This window comes from Lichenostomus cassidix, chromosome 7, assembly GCF_008360975.1.
Source record: "Lichenostomus cassidix isolate B80296 chromosome 7, HeHo_3.0, whole genome shotgun sequence".
NCBI lineage: Eukaryota > Metazoa > Chordata > Aves > Passeriformes > Meliphagidae > Lichenostomus > Lichenostomus cassidix.
This window is the reverse complement of record NC_139488.1, coordinates 17,045,358-17,071,145: the sequence shown is the minus strand read 5'-3', so window position 1 is coordinate 17,071,145 and position 25,788 is coordinate 17,045,358. Positions and strand designations below refer to the sequence as shown.

The window sequence follows — 25,788 nt, the reverse complement described above, 5'->3', positions numbered from 1 at the left end:
GTTATAGAACCAAGACACATTTATTGGTGCTTTTAATCAAAGCAAATAACTTTTGCAAACTAATAATGGTGTTGTTTTCCTACAATTTTAATTTTACTCCTTAATAACAAAAATACACTTTTCTGCTGGTTCCCAGAACTTAATTTCAGAACAGATAAATACCAGTCTGATACTGCACTAGGAGTGCTAGTCTGTAACCACACACGTGATGAGCTACTGGATGTTTAAAGGATCACACATACACTTTGAAACTCTGCTTCCCAAACAGTCACAATACACTTCATCTTTACAACAGGAAATGCAGCAGCTGGGGAGGGGAGGGAAACAACAACTCTTTGGGGCCTGATTGCCTTGATCACGACGACTTCTTTGTGTCAGAGGAACATGAAAAGCTGAACAGCCTCCTTCATCAGACTGCTATGTAATTCCCCATCCTGACAGGAATGATGACACTGAAGAGGTGGCCCAGAGAGCCTGTCCTCATGGCCCTAGAAGCCACTGCCAGTCACTATGAATTAGATTTATTCCCAGGCATCTGGACATCTTAATTTAAAAAGTGATGCTTCTGAACAAAAACAATGAAGTATTTTTTTGAAATTTCTTAATTTTTTTTTGGGGGGGTGGGGTGGGGCATGGGTTGAGGGAAGGGGATGGAGACCCTGGAACAGTCCTTCTAAATTACACTTGCTATGAAATAACAATAAGTACAAATCTGCTTTTTTTATGGTTGCAAGAAAAATCTTCTTGACAGAGCCTGCCAAAATTTTTAACGCCCAGATATGAAAAAGCTGATTCCTGCAGAATCCCACCTTTGCCAATAGGGGAAAGTTTGCACTGATGAAAGAAACAAGATTTTAAACACACACATCCTTAGTAGATTGAAACAGTGGCAAGCAGTGTAATGCATTCTAGAAATCACTAGTTTCTGGCAGTTAAATTTTATAGACAACTAAGGTTTCACAGCTTTCACTAACACCATAAGTCTTATGTCTTTGTTTAAAATTACCATTTTTATATATTTTGAGCATAACAGGTTTACTTGGGATTGCAGTCTTTCAGATGATTTCCAACCATTCTTCTATACCCTTGAACATCCTCTGCAGAGTCTCAATACCTATCAAATCCACTGTTTTGACTGATTTTGTAGTTTATTCTCACATGCTGTTGCAGCTTTGATGATTTTTTCTTGCAAAAAAAAAAGTTGCAGAGTTCCTTTTAAATTCACCATTACTCTACCTAATGTAAACACTATTTCCTGTAACATCTTATGGAAGCAATTTATACAAAAATCATTACTAGGTATTAATAGCATCACAGACTTCAGTTGTGTTGCTTCTGAAGATCTGTCTTACTAAACCTACTTCCTGGCAAAATGCAAAACATACATACCTGGAACCTGGGCAGGCCAGATGACTGCAGCTCAGCACCCAGGAGGACAGAACAACCTGTATCCCAGCCCCAGGCTCTGAGCTACACGAGTTACACTGTGAAAGACCTCAGTCCTGTAAAAAACACTGACCTGCCTGCTCAGAACCCAGGTTTGTTATGAATAAAACCTTTGGTGTTATGCTCTTTTCACCCAGTCTCCTTTGACTAAAAAGTCCTACTTCACACCTTATGTGAATTTGCAGAGACAGATGAAAATAACTCATTTTTTGTACGCTTGTCTTGAATTGTGCCTCTCTCCCCAAGCTCTAACAATAGGCATATAAAAGCTTGTGAATCTAAGAGAGAGAATTTAGTGGAGATCTCCCTTAGATGGAACCCATAGAGTTCCCTCAAAGGAGAAAAGAGTTATAGAACAAAAAATGGGGTAAAAATCACCAAACTTCATTTTTCCTCAGTATACTGTTTATGTAATAACACGGCTCACACACTCCACAATGTGCAGCACTGAATGAATTTTTAGCCTGTTTCCTATCAGTATAAAAAGAGTTATTTTGGTGGCCTATATCCAAAGGCTCAGCGGTGGACCACTGTTCATATTACTCAGTGATTGCATATAATTTGGCATCACCGAAACAATCGCAGCTCTGGAAAGGTTGAGCTCTGGACTATTACAAAGGCTAAATTAACTCTCATCACTCGAGTGAATGATCCATTCACACCAAGGTCAAAATCACTAGTTGAGCAGCACGGGCAAGGTGACACTATAGCTAATTGACCTGTAGTTGTATATGGATAAGACTTTATTATTCCCTCAGAAAAGCTGAATATTACTGAAAACATTAAATTAGTTGCTTACAGTAGAAAAAATTGAAACCTCTATGGAAAAAGTAAAATCCAAACTATCTGTCTTTCCCCAGCTCACTTTGCTCCTTGGGTTCAGACAAAAGTACAGTGCTGTGAGTGACTGAAGTTGCTGAGGCAGGAATGAAAGTTCAGGAGGAAAATGAGGTGAGACTTTTCTTGGTTTCCTCTTGAAAACTCTTGAACTAGCCTGTAGATCAGGCACTTGAGTGCACTAGCAAGACAAGAGAACAGAGAAGAAAGGAGGTTAGCAGGTGCTAAAGAGAAACCAGGGTCTCCCAGAAAATACAATTTTCCTTTTCCTGGAGAAAAAAGGATTTTCTATTAATTTTTCTTTCCTTCTCTATCCCAAATTTGAGCAGATCAAATATGAAATCTCCATGTTGTAGAATAGTCTGACACTGATTTTTTTTCTGAATGGCAATTAACAGTTATAACAACAAATGTCTTTCAGAACAAATTTTTTTAATAGTCATCCAAAAAGACAACATCTTTCAACTTTTCAGTCAATATTAATCTCTGCATCCATCTGCACAGTCCAAAGTTAAGGTCTGATCCTCCATGGCTCACATTCTCCAGGCAGCTCACATTTCAGATTGCACATTGCTGTGTGACTTCATTACACCCCATTATTGGCAGCAGTGGCTGAACTACAGGAAGACAGCATGGTGTGTCATGGGATACACAGTCCAGCAGAGACTCATGTTCCACTGGGGAGGAGTGGGAAATAAAAATAACTAACTGCAGTTTCCAGTATAAGCCCAAGGGAACCAACAGCATGAACTGTGGAGCTACTTGGTCACTGAGACCTCTGCCTTATACCACACACAGTAATGACTCAGAAGCTGCTATTTTTGATTGAAAATATATGGTTTCATTTACTTTTCTTGACAGGAAGTTTACCCAAAGCATCATTTTCCCACAGAAAATGTTAATGTCTTTTGGGCTTTTTTCATTTGTTTGTGGGGTTTTTTGGTGGGGAAAAAAATTGACTAATTATTTTTGATTATCCAAATTTCCCGCTCCTCTCAGGAGCTTAGGCTGCACATTAGCAATTCTGTCTAAATCTCAGTACACACTTATTCTGGCTCCTAAGCCTAGGTGGCTTTGGTTATGCTGGCTCCTCAAACTTACTAAGCTTTTTCATTTCCAGTGTGTGAGGATACTTTTAATTACAAACTTGTCTTTACATTCTGAGATTTCTAATTCAGCTTCAACAAACAATCTTTCCATCATCTTTGCATACAATTACACTTCAGTGAGCCTCAAGGGGAGAGAGAAAAGAATACAGACAATAACCATGTTTTGTACAATTAGCAAATGGTTGTGGGAAAACAGAATGGGCAACAAAGATACCCATTTTCTCCTGTGTTCTCCACAATGCTGTCTAATTGGCTGTCACCTCAGGATTGACTGAGCCTCTCCTTGTGGTCTGGACTTGGAGCCTAAGGTTTGTAGAATTATTTGCTTCATATCTTTGAATTCAGTAGAACATCAGGCAAGGAAATACACCACTCAATCTGACATGGTCTTCTAAAACACAGGGCATTGAAAAATACATGTAACAACTGTTTATACTGCCAGATTCTTATTGTCACCAAATATTAGGTAACTGTCACATAACTTCAGTACTTTGCAATCTGTTGATAGATATTGAAGAAACCTACAGTTAAATGGTTTTCATTTGGCTAAGAACAGTGATTAAAGAACACAATCCAGGATGAAAAGTTTCCTTGCTTTAAATGGTTACCCTCAGAGATTATTTTCATAAAACAACTGCACAGAGGACGTGGCAGCATGAAGAAGTGATCTTTACGTCTCCCACAGGGATCATAGAATCCTGCTAGTAATAGCACTTTTTAGAACTGTTTTCAGAACTTCTATAGTAGGTATGTTACAAATATTAATTGTTATTGAAGGCAATTAAACCAAAGCAGAACAAAATTAATGAAGGCAAACAGAGCCAAGTCATTCTTCTGTTATTTATACTGCAATCTTTCTTTACAATCTTACTCTCTAAACAGGTATTTGACATCATCAGAGGAAAGATACTATAAAAACGGAAGTACTTCCACTGTTTTAAGGTCATCATCATAAGCGTGAAGTACTAATCTGCAAAAGAGCTGTGTGTGCCAGAACAATTCCTGTTTTGCTGAAATACAAGTTAAACTATTGGAGCACATAGGCACAGCTGGTCACCCTTCGAAATAAGGAACAGTTGCTTCTGTCTGTTATGTGCACACCTGAAGCATGCACATAACAAAGTCAGTTTGTTGATAAATGATTCACCAGTAAGGACATCTTTTCTCCAGATGGATTCATACTACTCTAATCAGAGTATTTTCCAACCCATTTATGCAAAGCATTCTTGGTCTACCAATTTCTAAATAAGAAGTTCCTTGAACATTACCTTGTCTTGACAAGATATTAAGGTTACCTACAGGATTTGAAATTAACTCATTGCACTGGTGACAATGACAAGACTTGTAATTAGAAATTGAGTGGTTGTTTCCAAGAAGGGCTAGTCCAACATTAAGAGCTCTGGCCAGGACTTAGGACATTTGCTTTCACAAAAGTTCTGAACGTGTCATTTAAAGAATCACAAAACTTTCAAATTCTCATTTTTAAAATAGGGATAATAGTACTTTCATAATCCATAGAAGCCCATATGGGGGCAAGTAAATATACTTCTTATATTTAGAAAGACCAGGAGATATCAAGATATACAGTAGGAAAGCCTTTCCTGTGGAAACCAAAACCTGTAAAAAGTCTGTGTTAAATTCAATAGACAATTTCTATTCAAACAGTTAGGACTCAAAGAGTTACATTCAAACAAAAGCATATGATAGGCTCCCATTCAGTTTTCTCCCCCAAGAGATCTTGGCCATTGTCTCACCAGCCTTTAGAAAGTGACCCAGCTACTGAGACATTCTTCAATTCCACTTTGATGTTACCCACATTGTATAAAATATTTAAATACTCAGTGACCTCATCCTTCTGCCCTAAATCAAAGTGAAATTTTCATCTATATAAACTGCTTTGCAACATTTGGAGAAGCTGACCAATGGTATGTTTAAGTTTATATACGTCCCCAATACATGCAGAAATATTTAAGATAGGAAAGAATGAGAATTATTACCTTCTACACTTGTTTCTTCTATATTAGCACTTCCTGATCATTCATATCCTCAAAACATTGGGGGTTTATTTCATAGTTCCCTACTTTTAAAGTAGGGTATGAATAGAGAGACATCTAGCAGATTATGGATTATTATGCCCCCAGATGATATTTAACTCCTATAAGCCATACTTAGGATGTTAGTTTACATTCACCATTGTGTGCATCTCTCTCTTTCTACTGCCATTTCTCCTACTGCTTTAGCTACACATTTCTGTTTATCTCACACCTCCTCTGTGCAGTTGAACAATGAAAAAGTCCTCCATGTGTTATTCACCTGAAAAACTTTGCCTTACAAATAAGGCACAAACATTTCAGGAATAAAGTTATCAAAAATTCTGCAAATCCAAAACATAAAAACTGTTGTGCCCATAATTTCTGGGTTCTGAATTACAAGAAGGTTTAATTTTCTAAACTTCAGCTCTTTTCAGATGCTTAATCATTGATTCAAAAGCACGTATCCCATGTCCTAGTGCTTTGACAGATCTTCATTTCTTACACAGCAGACAGTTGTGAACAAAAAGACAGAAGCAATAAAGAAGCAAGCAGGGTAGTGACTGCATCTTGGAACTGGACTTCTGAATCTTTCATGAAAGCCAGCTGGGTAATTTGCTGGTCACAGAAGAAAAAATAAACTCAGAAGGATATTTTCAGAAGTACTTTGAGATGTTGGAGTTCAATCCTGTAATTCATTTTTCCCCAATTTTTTTAATCCTTTGAGTTCAGAAACCCTCTAATGAAGGGAATTTAAGAAGCTGCAGGCTCCTACATAATGCAGAGTACTCAGAACAGGAGAGATTATTTCAAGTAGCAAAACACTGTTCATTAGGGAAATGATCACATTTGCAAATCTTCTGAGCTCCATCTCCATGTGCTCATCATTTATTTGTTTCCATGGAGTTTTCATCCAATCTTTAATACTTGTCTATAAAACTTAAAAAAAATAAACAAACAGCTCCTGCTACATTCTAAGCAATACCCATGGTTTTCAACTCATCAGCAGGTGAATATTTATGAATATGTATGGTATACAAATGCAACAATATAAGTTTCAACATCTAAAACCTACTGACGCTGAAAAGTAATCTGAGAGGATTTTTATCCTTTGTGCTAGAATTCTGTTTGTTAAAGAGAAAGAATCCTTAACCTTACTTTTTTGATTTTTTTGCTTGATTTCAAAGTTTAAAACACATTTCTAAAATTTTAAAATTCCTCAGCTAGGAATCAGTTAATATCTTATTCAATGTCTCATCAATAGCATTATTTGTTCAGAGGTGTGCAAGTAACAAAAAAGCAAAAAGTAAATTTCAAACCTGAGATAAGTAAGTACATCTCTCTTCCAATCATAAAATATATGGGCTGAATTTGTCTCAAGATTCTCAAAGCAAATTCAGTTAAGGTGAATATTTGATACCCAGGGAAACTGAAAGCAAAAGCATACATTATTTACCTGCTTTAGTATAAGCAATGATTCCAAATAAAACTGGACCTTTTAATGGAATTAATATTAATGAAAAAAAATCCCTACAGTTCTGTCTTGAACTTCTTCTCCAGAAAAAAAATCATGTGGAATATGTATTCAGTAAATAATGTTCCATTACTGCTACTCTAAGTAGCTCACTGTGTGGGTGCTCTACACCAGTATGATGTGACTTTATTCCTGAGAAATTACTCCACTATGCAAACAGCTCTAGTAGACATCTGAAGATGATGTATAACCACAATTATAAGTATCTCCCACATGTAACTCAGTGGACTAGAATGTAAAAAACAAACAAACAAAAAACCAAAACCAAAACAACAATAACAATAACAAAAAAACCCCCACCTAACATGCAGAAACATATAGTTTTGCTTTGGGACTAACGTTTCATTGAATTCAAAACTTCAAGTAGATCACAAGTATCAAAAATTCTCAGTCACAAAAACCAATTAGCTGCTACACTCCCATTTACAGTGACTGCAATTCAGTTGAAGTGGCAAAATCACTATGGTACAAGATACTAAAACCAACAGAATGTATTTAGAAATAAGCTTTACAAAATATTTGGGTTCTGTGAAAATTAGTTCAATCTTAAATAAACTTATTTTATAAAACTGAACAATGTCTTGTTAATATTTAAAAAAAAATAAAAAAAAAATCAGGAAGATCTTTTGCTTCCTAATCTTGTCAGGCACTCTGTTTCATCAGAGCAGAAGGAGCTTTTCCTATTCTTCCACAACAATAACTTCATCTCTGAGGTAGCTGTGCACTCATGGACATTAAAATAAATTTTGTCCTCTTTCGGAGACTGAATGGCTTGTGTACAGCTGAAATTACCTCTGAGGAAAAGCTGATGAAAAGAGAAATCTGCAATGACCACTGAAAGGGACTCCTGTCATTCTGAACAAATGCAAGTAAAGCTGGATGCCAGATTAGTGACTTAATCATAAAATATAAGTCAATAGACAGGATTCTGTTATAATCCATCCAAGGCCAGGTTTTCATAGTTCTTATGTTATAAAATAGGACTGCTGCAAAGGTTATTCTTCTCGGGGGTTATTAAATGGCCATTTTGAAACCTCCTTTCTTTAGGCTAAAGAAATATAGAGGAAAACGAAAGACAGTTGTATAATTTCCTGAAAGACACTATGACAAACTTATCCCCACCAGGAACCATCTTTTCCATCTGAATCCATAATAATGTGCATTTAGGTTTGGAACTCCTCCAACTTCAAATTGATTTGCCGAATTTCATAAAAAGTAGTGAAAAAAACCACTTTGTTTCCTCCTTGACGACCTCTGAAACACATTTCAGCCTCGGGCACTTTTTAAAGCCATGCACAACAATTCAGAATAGAAAAAAATTACAGACCCCATACTCCAGAAGTGCCTGTAAATACCATTGCAATAATGTTATCATTCACTGTCAGATACTGAAAAGGTACAAATTGAGGCAGACACTGTGGGTTCACATGGTACTGTGTGAGGCTTTTTCTTCTCACTACTCTTCATTGCTTATTCGTGCAGACACCATTAATGCATTTCCATCCAAAGGACGATTAGGATAATGAACTTCTAGTGCATTTTTCTGCAAGGTGAGTTAAACTGAGTCTGAAGTCTAAGTTTGTAATATTGTACAGTTCACAGACAGGATAATTTCAGATTGTTTCTTAGGCCACTTGAGAATGGTGTTCATAGGTTCAGAAAACTTGAGCCAAAACTCAAACATTATCTCAAAGTTCCTTCATCAAATACTCATTCTGCATGTGTGCTAAGCATGAGGCATACCCAGAGCCTGTTTTATTTATGACATATCCCCATAACTCTGTGGCATTTCCTGATCCTGAGCATTCAAGAACTGAGCTGCAGGTCTGGGAATCAAGCCAGACACTTGTAGCAACACATGACAGTAACATGCCCCTAGAAAACTGAATAGTCTGCCGTCACTTAAAGCCTGCTACACAATACTCAGTCTACTTTTTTTTCTTTTTTTTTTTTAATCACATCTTAGATCTGTATTACTTTGTTGCTGATAAGCCATGTTTCTGTGGCTTTAGTGCCATAAACACCTAAGAACTCATTCAAAGCTTGCTTAACTAGGTTCATGTAATTGTACAGGCATGGATTATGTTTATTTCTTTGAAATACAAGATGAAGAGCACGGAGTCAGACCATTAACTTCATTTCCTCATTTTGTTCAATAAAAAACAACAATTCTGCCCTGAAAATTGAATTTTAAAGATTTGTCAGTGTGTTCCCCTACCAAGATTTTTATGCTCTAAATCGGTATTAGTGTAAATGAGTTACAGTTCAAATAATACATTACAAACTTTTGGGAATCCTTCAACAGTCAGGCCATGTCTTCAGGGTTCCACTGTATAACAAGGTGTTTCTGGTCAATGCTACTACCTGTGACCCAACAGAATTGCTGCCCAGTGCCCATCATCATGGTAAGCTGGATTCTACACCTGGAGGCCCCCAGTCACCATGAAATCACCCTTAACATATGAAAAATTTTAAAATTTGGAAAGCAGTCGATTTGCTGTAAGATGGTTATTGGCAAATTCACTATGAGTGTAGGCCTGTTCTATTTTTTTCTATTACCTAGCCAACAGAATTATATTTTTAAATAATCAGAGAATTTTACACATTAAAACATTCCTTGCATTCCCCTCACATTAAAACATGTATATTGAAACTCAAACATTCCCCTCTGCTTCGAGGACTTCCTGTAGTCTAAATCTAGATGCTGAAGGAAATATTGACTCCCCTCACTTTACTATTAGAGGTGTTAATAGAGAAGGCAGAGCCTTTTTGTATTCTAAATGTAAACACTAATGTGTCAACAAGTAACGGATCACTTCATTGCATTATTACTAAATTCTATACAAACAGGAAACAAACATATTAAATCCAGCTGTTGGAATGGGACAGGAAAAGATTCAACTCACATTTCATCACATCTCCAAATCTGGGTTTCATATACACAGACAAACTTTGTGTGAACCAATGAGGAAGAATAATGCACAAAACTGTGTCCTGATCTGGATGAAGTGGCACCCAGAGAACTTTGGCATGATCACAGCTTCACTTGGGCTTTGAAGTACAGTGTGACACAGACCCAGTGGAACTTGACATTGCCCCTTATCACTAACCCTTAGATTGAAATAAGAAAAAAATTCTTACAGACGGATAATTTTACCAGAAAGAGCAACCAAGCCTCATATGTAAAAGTGGTGTAAAACAATGATTAATTACATATTACTTGCCTGCAAAAGCAGTAACACTTTCTGTACTGACCTTCGTCTCTTCCTGCTGTGTCTTCCCCTATAATGCCTGTGGAGGTCAGTAATGCATAAAGCTAATAGGGGCCTGTGAGTGCCAGGCCCTTGCAATGTACTGATGATGGAATTCTTTTCTCTGCAAACAAAGGTCTGTTCACTGTCAACACATCACAGAAAATTGCTGGAGTCGTCAACTACACCACTTTAGACAAATGTATAAGGATATATGTATTTAGACATATACATGTACTCTTTCACACACACTTCTAAAATCATGAAGTCTGCAAATTAATATAAAAGCAAAGCAAAGCAGATAATCTCATCTGGACAGCTTGATATCCAGTCTAACAACAGGAGTGGCACACAAGTGGGAATGTTTCAAATACAGTAAGAGATAAGGGAAGGACAGGTTTACAGAATTATAAACATTATGAAACTTGTTTGAAAGAAATCTGTGTTTGGGGTTCCCAAGTGTGCTTTTCATTTGTTCATTTGTTTAATTAGAGGTTAATAGCTGCATTTAGCCCTATGGAAATGAACTTCTAGGACCTATTTGAATTACACAAGATATTAGGGTGACATTTGAGAAAGTTATTCCTCTTCTGAATAATTTTTTTCCACTTCTATTCACATAGTCAATTGCTGTCCTCAGTGTGTCACACGCTTAGGTATCCACTTTGCTGCTCAACAGTGCAATGAATGAGACCATTGCTGAACAAACCAGTCAAATGAGCTTTTCCCAGGTAGATAACAGAGCAAACCAACTTGCATATTTGGCAATGGAGGACAGATGTAAGGCAGCAACAGAAAAAGAGAACTATAGCCATAATACAAACTAATATTATTTTATGTTGCTTTATTATAAATAAAATACATAAAAGATGACAATCCAGGTCAGTTTAGCATGGGGCTCTCTGCTACCCAGAGGACTAGCCCAAATCACTCTGGGCTAGTGTGAGCCCATTTCATCAACTCTCTCTGCTAGTGTGTTCAAAAGGGGACTAAGGCTCTCCCACAGAGAAAGAAGATATTTGTTCTCTGCAAAAGGCTTTCCAGGCTCTCATATCAAACAATATATTAAAACAACAGTCCTACTCTAGCTAAAGTTTATGAAATTTGGGGACTCTATCTTTGAAAAAAGTTGCAGCAACATAGCCACCTAGACTTAAAATACTCCAGCTCTTGGGAACTCTGAACCCAATGCAGCCTCTTACAGTTCTTTTCTATCTAGACCAATCACAATGTAATACTGTGACCTGGATTCTGTTTTACAGTGACACACCATGACCAATTCCCTCTGAATTCAGAGGAAACATCTGACAGCTAAGGAGTCAGGCTCCTGGATTACCAGCTACTTGTATCCTTACGGCATTTATTTTTCTTACTCAGTGTTGTTGTTTTCCATATGAAAGTGTTTTCCGTATGAAAGTGTAAAGAACATTTTGACATTCTCTCATAACATTGCTTTTCAAGGCCAAGCGGCAGCAAAGTCTTCTTCCAGTAGGACTTACAATTACTTTTGGGAAATCACAAGAATGATGCTGCAAACTGAGATTCTTTACAAAAAGAGTTTCTTTCCACATGTTTCCCTTAAGCTCTTGCAAGCCTAAGCAAGGTGCAACTTACAATAAAACAGCACATACAAGACAAGCTGGTGATCTGAGACAGCCAGCACGGCTTCACTAATGACAAACTGTGCCTGACCAATACAGGGGCTCTCTATGAGGGAAGACAACATGATGCCGTCTGCCCACACCACAGCCTCACAGAACATCCTTATCTCCAAACTGGAAAGACGTGGAAGCAAAGGGTGAGCTATTCAGTGGAGGAGGAATAGGCTGGATGGGCACAACCAGAGGGTTCTGGTCAATGGCTCTACATTGAGATGAAGGCTGGTGATGATTGGTGTCCCTCAGGGCTCTGTCCTGGGACTGGTGCTCTTTAAAATCTTTATCAATGGCACAGACAGTGAGGTTGAGCACAGCCTCAACAAGTTTGCAGATTACGCAAAGCTGAATGATGGCTCTGTACCAATCCCAACCCCCCTAAAAACCCAAAATAAGTAAAAAAAGTGACCACACCACACACATCACCATCTCTCCCCTTATTTTTATCAATTCAGCAGTCACTGAGCCCCACATGCCCAAAGAACACTCCATTGACAAATCAAAGGACAAGGAGAAAGCACAAATAGAAAATTGACTTCTAACTTGAGACCAAAGTTTATAATCAGCCTGCAATCAGAATATATTTAAGAATAATTTCAATGTTTCATCAACTGAATTTTCAAAGAATACAGGTGGATTCTTCATTTAGTTCTTGATCATGGAAGAGAAACAAATCCTCTTTTAAATAATTTATCAGCTGCTTTTATTTGAGACTTGTGAATATTCTTCAATGCAGAGATCATGAGAACAGACATTCAAAATACAATGTAAGCTACACTTTCTCCAAAATTTATGTCTAGTTGGGAAAGCTCTTTTTGTTACATTTCTTGTCACAATATGGAATACTTGAGAATATACCTTGATAAATAATGTTGATGCAGTTTTTGTTTTGACTGTAAACTCTGATTCGTACTCCAAGATATTGACAGCAATAGATATGTCATAGCAGTTCATAAAATCATGGTTATTAACTTTTCCATGTCCTGGAAAATACTTGAGTGTCAAGCCTAAAGGTGGCTTTTGTTTTTTTAAAAAATCAGTTTCTAAACCCATGCTGTTTAACCTGAAACTTATTTATTTAATTAGGGCTCCTTAGACATTAAGCAGGTAATCCATGGAGACAGTTCCCTAACTTTTCCTAAGCTGCTGTTCATTAAATATGTTCATCTCATGCACTATGAGGCATTTCACTTTTAAGCACTCTTATTTCCTTTAAATTTACCTAAAATTTCATTAGACTCAGTCAGTACTGCCCTGAAGGACAGCCCACATATATTTAAAACATTCCCATTGGAGAAGAATAAAACATTTAAAATCTGTATTTGATCTGAAAACAGCATTATCATGTTTAAATTAGAAACAGATTAGACATAATTGAAGATAAAGAGGACACAAGCATCACTCCCATTTTGGTGGAGTGGGCTTTAAATTATCAGATTCATTCAGAATACATTACGCAGAAACATTGAATTGTTATCTTTAGACAGCCTTTTCTAAGAGTTTACAATTTCTCAGTTCAGTGAAGCTTGCCACCAGCTTGTTATCAGAACAAAAAATGAAAAATCATTTGGTTCAGAGCACAGAACTGATCTCACCTCCAGAAGTACACATTTTCTTCTGATAACCAACACTTCTTTGGACTGTAGAGGTACCGCTTCATGCTTTACAGTGAAGCCAATCTTTTTAAGATTCTTCCACATTTCAGGTAATTCCTAAACACATTACAAGTAGACATTGTTTGTCAGTTTGCAGAGCCAACAACCCCCACACACAAACAAACATACTTTCATTCTCCCCAACTTTCCCTTTTTCCTGCTTTTTCCCTTTTCTTGAAAAATATTGGTTGACTTTGTGTAATTCTTCCCCTATTGTTATTATGCAGTGACAAAGATGGACTCTTTACTCTGAGTAATTTGCAAAACGCAATTTTATGAAAAAGATTAAAGTTTCTTTACAGCAGCCTGCATTTGCTAATTAGAACATGTTTACATATATTAAATTTGAAAATAATCCTCAGCAACCCAAAAACACCCCAGTGATGCAACTCATGATGAAATAGTTCAATAAATACATTATTTTGACCCACCCATAAGAAGGGCACCAAAATGCACATAGTGACAACTGAAGTAGTAAGTCCCAAACATATTAAATCCTTTTGCTTAACCTGCTTAACTCTTAACAAGGGTGTGCTCAAACCCAGTCTGGTCCAAAAAGTAAAGCCATATTTCTTGCATTGCTGTTAGACATGCCAAAGGCTCACCTGCTCTATAAGCTATACCTGTTGCTGACAAGCTATACCTGACAAGAAGGTCAGCCACAAGGGTAGTTGGATATGGACACAGACTTGTTCACAACAGTAAAATTACATACTGCAGTTTAAAAGCAAAGATAAGTAAAGATAAATGTTCTTTTCTTTTTTATTTGAAAAATTTACATGGGCCTTTTGCAAACATTTTTGCTTACTCTGAATCTCATTCTACTTAATTCCACAATTCTGTGACACAGCTGAACTTCATTACTTCCTTGCAAGTTATATTGCGCAGAAAGTTTTCCTATTACTATTTGAAGAAAGTGGCTAGAAGTTTAATAAACACTAGCAATCTTCTGACAATGCATAAATAAGAACACAATGAAATACCTGTCTATAAATTGGATATTTCCATGCAGGTGAAGTTTATTTTTCAGCTGCATTAAGAGGCACGACAGCTTAGAATTTAATAGTAAAGAAATTATTTTGAAAGATTCCCCATTTTCGTATGCAGTGTAAGTCTTTATACTTCCTGCAAGTGATACTAGAGAAAAAATAACTGCAGAGACACATTTAGTCATTTGGAAAAATCAGGCTGATAGCAAAGCTCTGATTCATAAAGAACCAGTGTTTCACATGCTAAAAGGGTCAAACAGTTTAATGGTGCTATTTTTACTGCTTCAATTTTTGGTCTGCCAACACTTCCCTAATTAAAGTTACATTAAAGAGCATGGCTCAAATTTTCAAGAGGATTACCTTCAATTTGCATGTACCATCTCAGCACCATTTCTGCACTTCAGTGTGCAAACAGCACATACTCATCAGGGAGCAGCAAGAGCTGGCTGCTTCCCAAGGGAAGGTAAGCCAGGAGCAGAAAGTTACCCCAGCAGGCAAACACCCTCACCAACCAAGGGCCCAGTCCCAGAGGGCCTTAGGCAGGGCAGCAGTGCCAGGTGTTTGTAATTGGATGCATCACTAGCCCCAGACACAGCAGTGAAACAGGTCCTGGGTCCCACTCGAAAGTACAGCCAGGTGTGGTGAGAGAGACAGAGAGAAGAGCAAGCAAGAGCTTACAGCCCCCAGTGTCCATGCCAGAGAGCATACCTGCAGCACAGCTCCAGAGCTAGGTCCAAGCCACCCAGGGCTGGAGAGAGGCTGCAAGACAGGAACACCCTCTGCCTCAGAGAAAGGGAAGCCACAGGGCTGAGCCTTCTTGAAATCCCCTGGCTGTGGGGTGGAGCCCCCAGAGGGGCTGGTCAGAGCTGTTACTAGTGCACTCAGGACCCTGATAGTTTGCAGACCTGCAAAGTGATTAAGCTGCTAATTACCTGATCTACCTGCACAAAAAAGGATGCCCTAATCCTGCAAGGTTAAGATTACTCTGTAGCTTTTTACAAGAACAGGATTTAACCTGCCTCAGGTTATGCACAGAAAAACCTTTTAATTTTGGGGCAGAGGTGAATTGAGACATTTTCAGTAGTTGTTTGCCAAATCAAAATCATATGCTACATGTGAGTTTCTTAGCTCAGATCATCAGGAAAAAGAATTTTCATTCAACCAGAAATGTTCATGTTTCAAAAATTATTGTTGTCCCAGCAGGGCAGTAGACAAACCAACCTTTCAACAGGTTTTATATAAAACTTGTATACGTTAAAATGCAACAGTGGATTTCTCCATGTTTCATGCATTCATCTGGAATGTGAGAGAGCACCAAGACCAAGGTTCTGCTGCAAATCAGATACTGCATTAAGTCCACTATATCTCACATGCTGTGCTGAACCCCCTGACCAATAATATTTAGCTATTTGAGCCTTGTGATCCCTCTGTATCCCCCAGCTCTGCTCTAAGCCCCAAAGATTGGAGAGGAGCAAATGTTACATTTATGACTGCATTTCAGGATTAACTGAAAATAAAAGTAAAACAAATAAAAGCACAAACATGAAAATAAAAGTAAAAACTTTCAGGTGGGCCTTCTAGGACATATTTGTGCAATGTGGAAATCCTATTCTGTGAAAGGCAGACCACATAAACTAATGGTCCTGTCTGGCCTTGAAATCTATGTTCCATTAATAAAGGAGATCCATAGCTAAAACCTGATGTCAAAAATGCCTTTAGCATATGACTATTTAGGTGAAAACACTACCTTCCACTGACACATAAGCTTTTCTTCTAAACATTTTAATTGATTCCTGTGAGGACAATGCTGGTACAACATTGATAACCACTTCTTACTAAGTCTCTTAAATGAAACTTGAGAACACTAAGAAAAATGTACAACGTTCCTATTTTGGACACAATTAACTCAACAGAATATTTACCTTAGAACTGGGAACAGATAGGAAACATCATTACATATTTAAAAATTATATTCAGTGAAAGAAGTGTCCAAGGTAAAGGGCTCTAAAAAAACCCCCAAACCCAAGCACATTTAGTGCTATTTTTGTATTTGTTCCTATGTAAGTATGCACCAAAGTTTTAGAGCTGTTATATTAAATCCTTACTTCCAGGTCTTCATGGGATCCTCACCCCCAGTTTATTTGTGCCTATGTATCTATAGAGAAAAATACATATTAAACAGAAACTAGAGAAGCTTGACTAAACCTGAGCTGTTTTCTCTAAAATGTCAGGTCCATTTTTAAGTTAAATTAACCAATTAACTTTAAAAAGTCTATGGTCTACTTGATTTGAAACAACTATTAAAAATTCTTGTGATTTGAAGATTCAGTAACTGTTGTAGAATATTGGTCCTAAAAAAAAAAAAGAAACATGATAAACAAGAGATTTTAAACAAGACAACAACATAATTATTTATATTTCATTAAAAGACACAAGAAATGAAACAAAGGAACCTCTGCAAAAATTGAAATACCTGTTCTTTAGAATATAGTAAGTTTTATGAACATTTTGGAACCTCAGAATTTTAACAAAATTCCAGATTCCCTGAACTAAGAAATTGCCCACAGAGCAGAAACTGCTTCACACATCCAATTTTATCATCAATCCATAAAGTACTGCTCTTTGTTAAAGTGTTGTTCTGGAACATAAACAGCAACCAAATTCCTGTTCCTCATAGCTACTGGACTTATTTCTTCCAGGGTATCCATCTGATCTACATAATGCTAAACGAACATCCAATAGTGAAAAAGCAGTGGAGGCAAAGATTAAATTCAAGAAAGAAAAGACATCATTAAAGCTAAGTCACATGCCAAGACCCCAGATCTTGCACTGGCAATGACAATTGTAACTTGTCAGTTAGCAGCAGGTTTCCTGTCTGCTCCCTGAAACAAGTTAATAGGAAATGACTGTTTGGATACATGTTTCTCAAGTATTATAATTTCTGTTTCATGCATCACACTAACATCAAAAATTCAAAATACCTACTGTCATCTGCTTGACACAAAACATTGCACTTGTTATTACTCATATCCTCCAATATGTTGATTTAACTTATAGGACTTGTGAGTGAGATGGACTATAATTCAGATCCTTATGGCCATCAGTGTCATTTAGAGCTCAAAAACAATGCAATATTGAGTCTAACTTTGTCCTTTGTTTCCTTTTCACTATTATACAGTGCAACCAACTTACAGTTTATCTATTTTCACCTGTGTAAACAGTGATATTTTGATACATTTATTTATTTATATTTGTTTCCGTCTCATATAAAAAACCTGAAAAAGGAAGAAATTGCATAAAGATTTTGCATGTCCTGATAGTCTGGCAAAAATACTCTTGCATAAAAAATTGCATTAACATTAAATTTCTAGCAAAAGCTTTTCGCTGTAATTCACTAAACACTTTTGTCTGCTATCTGGGGACATAACATCACAACTCACAGAGAAGGAAATTATTGTGGATACATAGCTCAGCTGTGCCTGCAGATCTGGGACCAGAAACAGTATCAGGTGTCCTGATGAGAAGTAGTCACGAAGAATGCAAATATTCAATCAACAATCACAAAGAAACCAACAGATCTTGAGAAATACCCAGCCTGGAATATTTGACAGGAAATTCTTAGTAAAACAGGCACTGTAAAGCCAAAGACTGCCTGTACACAATGCACAAGTGAAAGTAGAAGGCAAATTCATGAATCAGATTTCCAGAGTGTCCGTCCAGCTGCAGATTTTAGTTTGTATTAGAAAGGCACCCTCAACTGGGCAAGTGAACCAGAATGAGTTAAAAAGAAGTTAGCCAATATAATTCAAAGAATATCTGCTGGTGGCTGATAGAAATGACTGGATACATTTATAAAACAAGAGAGGCAGAGTTTAAGGAGAGCAGAATATGACAGCTCACAGGGAACAGATGGGAAAAGGTCTCACAGCCTCTCTTGAGATATTAGACTTCTTGGCATAAGTCGTTGGTTTGGGGTGACTCAGCTGGGAAAACAACTACATTCAAATGCCTAGAGAAAAAGTAAATTGTGACACTTTAAAAAAAAGAAAAAAAAAAGAAAAGTAGCAAAAGTAACAATAGCTGAAAAGGGTCTTTGCCAGAGTATTTGACAATATGTCTGCAGATGATGCAGTGTCATAGCTGGTTTTGATTAGTCCCCCCATAATATCACAGAAATTGCCACTGACATTAAGTCCAAAGAAGGTTTAAAAGTTACTTCACTGCTATTAAGAAAAAGCTGCACTTCAAATAAAGGAGTGGATTTAAATGTTGCCTCAGTGTTTTCATTCAGATACTGAAGAAAACACTTGATAGCTTTGAACAGCCCATCTACAATCATGTGCTCTATGTATTCAGTGTAGAGTTTCCATTCATCAGAAAGAGGATCTGTCTGAAGCAAATACTGATTGTCCTGGAAAGAGTAATTTAGGGAATCAGTAACAGAGGTTTAGAATTGCTCTTCCCAATGTGTATTAGTTATTCCAGCTAACTGAGTCCAGGAATAAAGAAACTCTCACTTTGATGAAGAAAAGAATTCCCACTATTTACAACATAATTACCTTTTCATTGTAACTTTTACAAGTACATCTGGAACTAGTTACTGAAAACTATTTCCCTTTGGAGTTAGATTTGCATCAGCAAGTGCAAATGTTTGAAAACAGTTTTAGCTTCTATTTAATCCTGGCTTTCCTAAAAGTATTTACACCTATTTAGTGACAATAGCTACTCCCAGAACAAAATATTTACTGGATCTACATCATGTAGACTGTCTGGTAAATCTTTTCCACTGTCTCTTGAATCATACTTAATAGGGTTTTTTTTTAATCAATGGGTGGAAGAAAGGATTTCTGCCATTTTTTTCTTGACAAAAAAAGGTGTTTGACTCACTCTATACAACATCCAATTTCACATTATGCTTGAAAATTCTGATTCTCTCATTCACATTTTAAGCAAGTTCTCCCTGCCTGTTCATTATAGTCACAGAGATCTGCACTCTGCCAAGTCAGAGGCAGGCATCAGTTGTTTATCAAAACTATCCAATTCATGTATTCTGCTTGGCTTTGCAGCATGGTCTTCCACAGCCTCTGGCAAAACTATTTAACTACAGTTAAATTTGCAGTATAAGAAGATTAAGAAAAACTCCTATTCTTTCTAAGGTTATCAGAAATATCTTTAAACAGATTATTTCCTTTTTTGTTCAGTCTGTTCTGCACCAAACCCAAATTTACCTGTTACTCTGCAATAAACTATTAATCTTACCACTTGGTGAGGAAAGACTTGACCATCTATGGTGCTCAGTCTTGTAGTTTTAAAAAGACCTAATGTCAGGTTCTCAGTGGATTCAACCTTCTTCTTATTATATATCAGCTGAGTTTGCTCCTATTTATACGTTATACATGTATATATCCAGTTTATACATTTATACGTTAGTAGACAACCTGGTTTTCAATGTAAACAAAAAGTGCCAGGATAGCCTATAAAACTTAATGTTTCTCACTCTCTCTAAGATGTATGAATCAACAAAAAAGGACAAATTTCTCTTACTGCAGCTCCTCCTTTGTCTTTCTATCACAGTGTCTGTGTGTCAGACCTCAGTGTAGTTTGTCACCATGCAGATCTGGACACTTACTTTAGTAAGAGCATTGTGAAATCTAATTGCTGCTGTAAATGCCAAAATAGCCAAATGCTCTTCCTTTATACTTTTCTAAAAGTGAAACAGTTTCTTCAAACTTTGTGCAGAAATTTTCCTCTGCTTCCACATGATCCGTGCAGAAATTAGAGTAATCAGGAGGAAAAAAATTCAAAGAGGAGGATACTTAGAAGTATGATTCAATGCTCACTGAATGGTTTATAAAAATCTAAAAGCATCCTATGAGAACTTTATGAGCACATTTCCATACTTTTCACGCACATCAAAGTATACCTTTAATTGCTTATATAAAGATGTGCAGATCTGAGCTTTTAGAGACAGGAAATAGAACCAAAATGTCACAGGCTACGTCAGCTTTCTTGTACATCTATGCAATCTCTGCTGTAATTATTTTCTACTGGGATTCTAAAGAACTGGATAAAGCCTGTCAACTTTTTGTTTAAAGTTTAAGTGTTTTGCTTTCATTGAATTTCATCAGAAGATAATTTGGTTGTGAAGGGGAAAAAAAAAAAGAATTCCAAGCATCTGCATGCTCATTTTAAAAGTGGAAGTTTAATATAATTTGAATTTCAATGAAATAAGATGAGAAAGTACTCAGATTTCAAGTATTTTCAAATTTTTCAGAGCCTCCAGAATTTGTTTTGGTTCACAAGAGCATCTGCTTTTTAAAAATCTCCGTTTCCTGCTACTGTTACTGCACTGTCAAGTTCCTTTTTATAGTATCTCCTTTTCAAAATCCTAATTCAGGGAGAAGTGATCTTCCATACTCCTGAGTGTCTCATTTCCACACAAGCAATAGATATCATTACAAACTTGATCAGTAAAGAGAGAACTAAAAAATTTCCATGGCCTACATTTTGGCCAGAAGGATTGGCAAAATACAACAAATAATCGGAATGGTACAGTAGATCTCAGAATGAACTAAATCATTAAATTTCCATGAAATCTGCTTGTAATCAGGCTAAAAATGCTGTGAAAAACTGCTTGTCTCGTGGTTTCTTCAATAATTCTAATTTTGGTTTTGTTTGAAAGCCAGAAGCGCCTAACCTGAAAATGTATGGAAATGTTCCAAAAGCCAAGGCAGCATTTTGAGAAGATCAGCAAAAACCAACTGCAGATTTATTTTTATTTCAGTTCAGCTTTCTCCTAAGTCATTTGACTAATTTCAGTATGTGTGGAAATGTGTTTCCTAACTTTCTGATTACTTTAGAAACAGAGTTATTACTTTACAAACAGAGAACTTACAAAATTTCATCTCTTATATCCTAGTAATTGCAGGCTTAAAAATGAAGACACTGCTCCAAGAATCTTAACGTTTCTTTCACGGAGAAAAGATTTTTAATTTCTATCACCAAGGTGTGAAAATGAACAAAAAAAAATTTTGCTCTTCTTATTAACATACAAGAGATACACAAATATATACTTGTAGAACAGTAATACTACTAAAAACACTGCACAGCAGAGGAAAAAAGAGGCCCTTGGAACTAAGCTCCTATGAAAATACAGCATGTGTCTAATGGGAAGAGAGAAATCAGTAGGTATAATCCAGAAAACAGGCAAAGAAAATTACTATGTTCCTGAGACTGCATTTAAAACTGTAAAGAATATAGAAAGCGATTGAAAATACCTAGCTAATTACTTAAGAGTTATGTCAAACCCCAACTGAAATAAAATATATCTCTTCAGAGAAAAAAATATATTGAACTATACTAATTATTAAGCTATATTAGATTAATTAGCTTAATAAATAATTAAATGTAAGCAAATTAATATTTTTAAAATAATAATTAAAATAAGAAGAGGTGGGAGATTTTTGCTACTTACTGTCTTTGATTCTCAAACATCTCTTCGTAGCAGGTAATTTCCTTATCAAACATTGACAGAACAACAGAAAAAATGGGATAAAAGATAGAACTGGTGGCAAGCCTTTCCAGCAGATTGCTAAATACCAGCAAATTTGCAGAAAATTCACTGAACAGTAAATAAAGAACTGCAGTTTTACTTAAAACATTTTTCTCTAAGACCAACATTTTCCCCAGAAGTTATTATGTTAAAATAACAGAATAATCTGCTGATTAATTGTGTAAGTTTTTGTTTTGTTTTGGGTGGGTTTTTTTTTTGTTTGGTTGGGGGTTTTTGTTTGTTTGCTTCTTAGTTGGTTTTTGTGGCGGTTTTGTTTGTTTTTTGGGTTTGGTTTTGTTTAGTTTGGTTCTGTTGGTTTGTTTTGGGGTTTTTTTTGGCTTGGAAAGTAAATTAGGAATTGCATTAGGAAATGTACATAGAATCCTGGTTTACAGTTACCTTTATTGCCTCTTCAAATGCAAGATTAACATTTTGTGTGAATAGTAGTAGTGTTGAGGAAAAGATTATTAAGAACTGAATGATGGGGATTAATTTAATAAAGCTATGAAAAATTAAACATAGAAAAACAAAAATAATGGGAACATCTAGATACCTTTGGAATGAATAGAAAAAATTATCACAAAAGAAAATATAATTTTATATAAAAATATACATAGATAAGAAAATAGATATATGTCTTATTTCTATAACTAATTATTAGAATACATTTTACCTTTGCTCAGTTTGTAGGAGTGGTTCTGAAAGACAGTTAAGAATGGTGACTGGAACAGTTGGTGAAAGACTCATATCTTGTGCTACCGGAAATCAGACCAGCCAACATGCCCAAAAAACACCTCTTAAGAAGGCATGAAGTACTTGCATTAACATTTCCAAAACAGCCCAGGACACTGGAATAGCTATCATTAGATGTGAAGAAACACTCTGAAGTAGCATTGTGAGATAGTTCTGCAGCCTTGCAAGTGGAATTGGCCAGGAATTTATGCTTTTTAGTCATTATCCTCTGTAGCTCTAAAGCTACGACAATGGGCCAAAAAGCCATTGGTACAAAGCCATTAATACAAAGCTCTACGGAAACCATTCTGGCAGAATACATGAAAACAGCTGTCCTGAAGCACTGGACAGACATCTGTCATAGTTTCTACACACACCCAAATGATAGACTCAGATGAGAAAAAATATTTTTCCTCTGATCTGGTTGTACTTTCAGTTAACATCACTTGGAGGGGGAAAACGTGCTATAGGAGGTATTTCTAGAATATTGCAAACTACCTGTTGAATCTGTGACAATCCAGTTTGTCCATGTCCAAAATCATTCTTCTTACTGTCACAGAATCATAGAATGGCCTAGGTTGAAAGGGACCATACAGATCATCTAGTTCCAACCCCCTGCTATGGTCAGGGATACCCTGTGTAAGTGTAGTTTAATTATTTCCATGATAGCATGGGAAACAGCACTGAAGCTACCACTTCTGCAGATGTCAAGTCTGCAAAAGGCAAATTGCAGATGCCTTGTGGACAAATTCAAGAAGTATAACCAAAAAGTTTGTAGTGTGATTTAATAAAATTTTTCCCAATAACATGTTTGTTGTATTTGAATATGTATTACCAGCAGCAGCCTCAGTTTATGGCAGTTTGTGGTTAAATATCCCATAAAAGCTAACTCACTTGTTCTATTTTGAACTCACTACGGTCATGCTGACAGCCCAAATTACAGTATTTTATTATATTGCATCTTTACTGAGTATTTTATTTATCTCTGTTGTGCCTTCTAGTATTTGGCATCTATTCAAAACTTTTACCTGTATTCTCCTGCTGTTCTGGGGGGTTTTGTTGCTTCTTTTGCTTTATACTCAGAGCATTATCTTTTACTTTCACACACTACAAAGTTTATTAGTTTGGAGAGCTTATGCAATCTCTTAATGACACCAAATCCCATTTGTATATCTGATTTTCTACACAGCTGCAAAGACAGCCTGTGTATTAAATCACCATTTGTGACCACTTGTAAAACACTGCTTGTAAATATGCTCTTTAAGGCATAAAGGCAGCTTAATTTAGTAGTTAAATTCTTTAATGAAATGTCACAGGAGACATGTATGTTACCTGCAAGCAATTCACAATTCAACTGGTTTGCATACTGCCTATTTACTGTTTGTCAAAATTCATGTTTTGATTTTTTATATCCTTCACAGGTTCTGCTAACAGAGCATCCATTAAAATTGGAACTTTTCATGGGGCATCTAGGTTTAATCCCTGCTGTAACAGCTATATTGACTTAATTTTTCATGAATTTCTTTAAAAATTTTTCTTAGATCTAAATTGATTAATATCTAATATTTTCTTAGACCTAAGTTTTTTTAATTTTCTTAGATCTAAAAAGTTGTAACAATGCCTTCATTTGGCAACACAATCTATTGTGTAGCTCTACACAGTGAGTACTTCATCTTTGATTAATTCTGGTTTTTCTCTAGAGTCTGAAATTATGGCCTGTTCTCACCATAGGCATAAAATAACATTCTTCTATTCAACAGTCGCATGGATATGAACAGTTAGTGAGCTTTGGTGACATTTAACTTTATCATTCTTCCATATCCCTTGCAAAACCTTGCCTTATGTTTCAAAGCTGTTTTTATCAACAAATTTTTCTTATTTATTTCCTTGCCTCTCTGGAAGGCCATTTATAAATGGTAGCTTTTGAGGAGAGAGCTTTTGTCCATTTCTATTTGGGTGAGATTTTATAAGGGTCTTAAGCACCTGCATCTTGTGAAACCAAAAGGAACATAGGTGGTAATGGCCCTCTCTTTCTTTTGCAACTTTCTAACAGGTTTGAAATCTTAATGAATTAGAGAATATACAACATTCTTGTTGGAGAAAGTCCTATGTTTTACTATAACACTTTTTATGAGACTAGTGAGTTATTTTGCTGAACATAACTGCTAGATAAAAAAAATCCATGCTGCGAAGGGTTTGTTTCTCCCTGCACAAATTACTTTGATCAGCATCATCCTCCTTCAACAGAGAGTGAGCATGCTTCCCATGTATCTCAGGCAGCCATATCCTATCAACTGTCTGCTTTCTTCCTCAACAACAGCACAAGGTACGTTTTCTCCCATATTTTCCTTTTCCTCCCCACAGTTCTCCCTTTGTTCTGTCTCTTCTCCATTACACATCAGATGTTTGTATGCTTACATAAACTCCTTCTCCTAACTCTTGATTTTATGATGCATCTATTTTTTTTATTGTACTTGTTGGGATGCATTTGTACACTGCTGAAAGTAAACCTCTTCTATCTCAGCAGGAAGCTGTTCCTCACAGCAATTATGCCTGATGGCTTTCTTTCCATTTTCCCTCAGCTTCTCAAGAAATTGTATTTCCTGAAACCCTACAAATTCTCCTTTAGAGTCTTACATAACTCAGTGTATTCAACCATCTCTTTTCCATCCATCTTCTCTTTTCCATCATGTTTTTCATTTTGTTAGATATTTGGCTCATTTACTCATATATTATCCGCTCTAATACTTTATATTTTCCACCACTATTTCGATTGCTATTTTCTTGGAAATTTACAGAGTTTACATGGGATCATGGCACACAACTCCTACTGATTTTAGTAACTCTCATTGACTTTAATGTGAGTTTTGTGGCTAACTCCCTGGCAACTCAGAAAATACAGTCTAGTGGGTATAATCTGAGTTTAAAATCATTTATTTAGAAGAATAAGCTTTTAAAAGTTTTTTGGGTTTTGTGGTCTTGCATTATTACAACATTT

General features: G+C 36.3%; 1 long non-coding RNA gene across 1 annotated transcript; it reads right to left on the bottom strand.

Moving 5' to 3' along the window:
- Positions 1 to 10,210: 10,210 nt before the first annotated feature.
- LOC146434644 (uncharacterized) lies at positions 10,211 to 15,337 on the bottom strand. The gene is made up of 3 exons (XR_014853286.1): positions 15,215 to 15,337; positions 13,458 to 13,574; positions 10,211 to 10,331 (listed from the first exon to the last, which is right to left on the bottom strand). It is a non-coding gene; the product is annotated as an uncharacterized LOC146434644 (long non-coding RNA).
- Positions 15,338 to 25,788: the final 10,451 nt, after the last annotated feature.